Source organism: Hipposideros armiger, unplaced genomic scaffold (assembly GCF_001890085.2).
Source record: "Hipposideros armiger isolate ML-2016 unplaced genomic scaffold, ASM189008v1 scaffold_240, whole genome shotgun sequence".
In the NCBI taxonomy this organism is placed as follows: Eukaryota; Metazoa; Chordata; class Mammalia; order Chiroptera; family Hipposideridae; genus Hipposideros; species Hipposideros armiger.
The window spans coordinates 1,532,656-1,538,594 of record NW_017731590.1 but is presented as its reverse complement, the minus strand read 5'-3'; positions in this window follow the sequence as shown (position 1 = coordinate 1,538,594).

Here is a 5,939-nt window from a genome sequence, read left to right as displayed (position 1 = left end):
AGGAAGGAAGGAAGGAAGGAAGGAAGGAAGGAAGAAAGGGAGGGAGGAAGGGAGGGAAGGAGGAAGGGAGGAAGGGAGGAAGGGAGGGAAGGAGGAAGGAAGGAAGGAAGGAAGGAAGGAAGGAAGGAAGGAAGGAAAAGCAGAGGAAAGGAAAGAAAAGAAAAGGAATCCCAAAAAGGCAATGGATGGCAGAAAGAGAAGCCCAGAGATAGAGGCCCACACAACCAAGAAGATTGATCAATCACAAGGGCAAATTAATCTGTTTCCAAAGTCATCAAGAACTAGCCCCATCAGGAGCTACTTCCCTTTTCATCCACGTACACCAAGCACACACACACAGGCACTTTTTAAGGGGCAAAAGATGGGAAATTTAGGCAAAGCATTTCCTTCATGTGTTAAAGCCAAGACCACAGTGGAGAGTAACTCTGTATCAAGACGTTCCCTTACCCCCACCTCGCCGTGGAAGCCCCAAAACAGGCAGGTGATGGCACAGGGACAGGTCAGGACCAGGCCCCTCTTATTCTTCTCAGCCAAGGCAAGAGCTGCGGAGCTTTGCTTCTGCTCCGCTTGCTGCTAGCCAGTGAAGGAGAAGAAATGGAGCCCTCTGCTCCCACTACTTCTAAGTCAATTAGAACACGCTGATTTCCCTAACAGGATTAGCTGTCCTTCCCCAGAGCCCTTTCCATTAATGAAGTAATCAATGATGTCTCCATAACACAGAAATCATTTAGTAACCTAAATAACCAAATGCAGAGTTAATAGTTCTTATTTTTAAAGTCATCTTTATGGCCATTTTGCTCCCTCCAAAAAAAAAAAGTGTTTTAACACTAATGGAAATACCTCTTTTTCTGTGTGGGCATTATTCCAATATTTTATTGCTAGTCTCAGGTGTGAGGCATTGTGGGTCATTTCTAGCAGCACCAGGCAGCGAGAGAGGGAATAGAGACATATTTCATTCATAGGGTGACAAAAGTGTTCCCTAACCCACACCCTAAACCCATCAGAAATGTGGAAATAATGGATGAGATAAACTAGAAAATCCATAATTCATGGAGAAAATGTAATCATATGTAAGCAGAAATTGAGACACGTATCCGTAAAAGTATTAGTAGAGGATATTGGAAATCCCCCAAAGCCCTCACTGTAGTCAGAGTGATCTTCCTAAACCACAAATAGGGTTACTTCATAACCTGCTTAAGATTTTTCAATAGCTTCCGGTTACTGCTGTGAGGACCAAGTCCTACCTCCTTAACTAGGTGACACGACCTGCAGTGCCTTGTCCCTGCCCACTTTCCTGGTCTCACCCCTGGGAGCTCTCCTAATCCTCTCTCCACTGTGCCACACACACCTGTCCATATGCACACACACATACACACACACACACATACGCACAAACACATACACATACACATACATGTGCACACACATACACATACACACGTGCACACTTTCCCCCTTACTCTTATTGATCTTTCAGGCCCCAGGGCAGATGTCACTTCTTCCAGGAAGCCCTCTCAAGAAACCGTTAAATGTAAACTGGATGCCTTTACTGTGACTCTCATGGCACTTTGTACTTTCCTGTCTTAACTCTCCTACATTGTTTTGTAATTGCTCGCTTATCTGCCTAGCTCCCCTAACTAAACTAATGGATAAGGACTGTGTGTGTACTGCCTACCATTGTAGCCCCTGGGTCTAGGACAAGACCTACAGATCAATAAATACTGGTCAAATTAAATGTAATTGAAGAGACTAAATTTAACATTACCTGGAAAATCTTAGGCAGGCCTAGCATGTAGTAGGTGCACAGTAAATATTTGTCATATTGAGCAGATTTAAATTGAATATGACTTAGATCATCTCAGGAAGGCAAAACTGAGATTAATTGTATTTCAGGAAGTTAATCGCTGGTTAATATTATCACATAATATTGCCATGTATATGGAAGATAGTGTTCACCAAAAGGGGTGAGGGGTCATAGAGAAATGAGAAACACACACACACACACATACACCAAAAAAAAAAAAACCCTAAGAGGAAGAGCTGGCTGTTTCTCCTCAGCCCTGCTCAATAGAAAGTCAGTGAATTAATCACTGACCCCAGGTGGCCACTGGAGAGGGATGCTATGCTGTGGGCAGAGGACTCACTGGGCCTCATAGTCCCTCGAGACACTTGTCTTCCTTTTCTCAGATTCACTCTTCACCAAATATCCCATAAATTCTCCCTGCAGATTTCCTAGTGGGAGCTCATGTGCTGACCCAGGCATTCCTACCCCTTGGCAGCTCTGTTTCTCATTGAAAGTGAATAAACTGGCCCTGCTCACGCACCAGTCTCCTGGAAGCCAGGAGGGCTGGTAGGAATCTGTCCTGAAGCCCTGCTCCATTCTGAGTCTAAGAACACATGTGTTTCTAAATTCACAGAACTGCCCAGCCGGAGCAGTCACTGGTTCCCCCAGGAGACACTGCTGTTTCATTTCTTCTAGATACAATGGAAAACCAACCTAGGGCCTGCATCACTCAGCGAACACAGAGCCTGAGGGAACTGACCTGCCCTTGAAGCTGGCTCTGCTGGGGCCATCAGACACGGAGGGCACTGCCTGAATCCAGGCGCTAGCAGCCATTCAGGGGAGTCAGACAGGGGCTGCAGATATGGTCTTTGGTGATGAGAACCCAGCGCTGGGCTGGGTTATCAGGCAGACTCGAGTTGTGGAGAATGGGACAAGTAGGCTTCCAGAAGGAGTGTGGGACAAGACGCCACTTGGGGGCAGACAAGGTAAGAAGCCTGGGGCAATGATAATCGTATCCTAATACTGGCTTCCATTCACTGAACACTATCTATGTGTCAAGCAATATCCTTGGTCTCTTTACAAACGTTATCTATTTAATCTTCCAACAGCCCTATGACCCAGGGACCAATAGCACTCCATTTACGATGAGGAAACCACTCCGATACAATACTGAGGTTCTCACTATATTAGCATGAACCACGTGGAATGGCCAATATTTGTTTGTTGTTTACCTACCAAAAAAACGGCAATTTCATGTGATTCGGCCAGATCAGGGGTCCGCAAACTTTTGAGACAGAAGAGCCAATCCTGTCCCTCGAAGTTTTGCAAGACCTATAAAACAAATGAAATCACCATTATGTGAATCATATCCTTTAAAAATTTTGTAAATGAAACTACAATAGTTTTATTTTCATTTTCAATTTTACTTCAGAGCCACATGTATGTACCCAAAAAGCTGCATGTGGCTCTTGAGCCGCAGTTTGCTGACCCCTGGGCTAGACAGTTGCTGTCTCCATGAGGATTGTCCCAGGAACCTAGACAGGAGAGAACATGTTGATGGAAGTGAACAGAGAAGACAGGAGTGACACAGAGGAGAGGTCAGTATGACCAGCTAGGGCTTGAGGGAGTGGGGGCTGCCGTGTAGACATGTTCCGAGAGTGCTATTGTCAAGGCCCCGGCAAGTAATTGCACGGTTTCTGGCTGAGGGGCCTGGTCCCACAGACAAGCCAGGTGTTGTTTACCAGTGAAGTCACAAGAGAAGTCACAGGCTGAGCTGTCCCCTTTCCCAACATCCAGAGGCCCAAGCAGCCGCTCGTGTCTCTGTCCGCCCTTGCCGAGCCTCTTTCTGGGAACAGAAATCAGATCACATGTTGCCTGAAGTCAGATATGTGACCAGACTCGGTGCACTCTGCAAGATTTCACCAATGATGAAAATAACTTTCTCCTGCTGCATTTAACATCTGGTGTCACAGATTTTTGCTGAGAGCCATAAAATCACTAACTTGCAGAGAAAACCTCATTGTTGAAAAATACATTTATGGAGGGGTGGGTGACAGCCAGAGCCTGGCTGTGTTCTGTGGCTGCCTCAGTGTTAATGTCAGCTCTTTGTCTCCTTGATGGATGATGAATTTCATGAGGCCTCGGGAGGAATCTGGGGTGGTAGAAAGACAGACCTGGGCTAGTGACTCTGTCACTGACTAGCTGAAGGACCCCGGACTGGTTCCTTAACCTTTCTGAACTTCCATCTAAAAAAAAAAGTGAGGATAAAAGTAGCCACCTGCCAGGGTGGCTGTGTAGATCAGTGTAGATTCAATGAAATAACATATGTGGCAGTGCCTGCCTGGCACAAGAGTAAACGCTAGCTTCTTTTTCCTTTCTTTTCCTTTTCTGTTTTTGCTCTATGACATTTCCCTTCAGTCCCGGTCTGCCTGCCCGCCCACCGTGGCATTTGTTGAAGACTTGTACATGTAACGCTCCTCCAAGCTCGGCCCGAGTTGCAAGTAACTGGGACCCCCATGCTCTGCTTGGGGTGGAAGCGCCCACGTTCTAATCTGTTTCTCCCAGTAAAACAGGAGCTCTTGAGGAAGGGACAGTGCCTGTTCACCAGTGCCTGGCACAGAGTAGATGCTCAGGAATTTACTGAGTAGAGGAGTGAACTGTATGACATCGAGGAGGCAGCAGGAAGGGACGAGGGGGTGCCACTATGCTTACGTCAACCAGCACTTACTTAGCAAGCTCCTGCTTTGTCCAGGCCTTGTGTTAGGCCTGAGAACCAGAGATTAAATGGTAAGATGGAGGTGAGCCACAGGGGCCCCTTAGCCCTCCTGCTATGTGGGAGTTAGGACAGAAAGGATCATCTCAGTGACTTTAATCATAGACTAGGGAACTAGGGCTGCTGCCAGCTGGGTAAGCCACATTTGAGACATCCTCTCTCCTGCTTTTCATTCTCATGGCTGCCTTCGAAATTCACATTAAGTCTGATTTCCCTTGCGTCTAAATGCTGCTGTGGGTAGAATACACAGAGGGAGCAATATGATGTGCTTGACCTTGCCCCTGCTGCACCCCACAGCATGGCCTTGACCCTTGAACTCACCCCAATTGCTATACACATTTGCTCAGAGCACATTCAGTCTCTCATGTCTCTCTCTCTCTCTCCTCCTCCCCCCCCCTCTCCCTGCCCCTCTTTCCATCTCCCCATCTCTCCATCGCTCCATCTCAGTGTGTGTGTTTCTGTCTCTGAGTGTGTGTGCACTGTTTCCCATACACTCTTGTATTTCTGTCCCTCTCTGTTCTTCTGGTGCCCTGCCTCTCTGTCCCCCCATTTCCCTACATGCATCTCTGTGTGTGGGTGTCTCTCTCTGCCTGTCATTCTGTCTCTGCCCTCCTCACCCCTCCTCCTGTCCCTCCTGCTTCCCTCCTCACCCCTCCCTACCTGAGCCACTCCTCCAGCTGTCTGGGGTCCCACACTGCCCAGCTACTCTGCACATATTTTTAACTCTCTTTTATTATCTTTGCCATCTCCATTTTTGGCTCTGGGCCACAGCAAACAGAATGTGAGAAAGCAAAAACTAATGAGCTTCTTCAAGAGAGGATAGGGAGCTTCTGTTATTTCATTTAGTCCTCAGAGTTTAACTTCTGGCACTTCGTCACATCTCCAAATGGTAAGCAAAGGTTGTTACTTTTCAATTTAGTTGGGCTGTGTAGCACATTTCATCAATTAAAATGCACCCTCGGTGCAAAATCACAACAGGGCCGGCAGGAAGGGTGCTAGTGTGTGAGGTTTTTTTTTTTTTTCAAAGTTACTTTTGTTCTGTGTAGTAGAGATCTGTTCAAGGCAGCCTTATGCTCCAAACAACAACACCGTTCACGGGAAGCAACATGTGTGTAATCTGTGGCCATGCAACACGCTGGTTGGCTGAGGAGCCTACAGGGCCTGGCCCCGGGATTGGGCACAGGTCTCCAGCTTTTAGCTCTGGCTCTGCTAACTAGCTTGCCAACCTGTGGCATGACCTGGGCAGGTCACTCAACTTGTTTGGACCCTGTTTCTGACTCACCCATCTCTCACCTATAGGCCACAGGAGGAATTCTCTAACTGGGAAGTTCTTTAGGAGGAAAAATGAGTGAATGGAAAAGTAAGCTTCACCAGCTTCCCTGA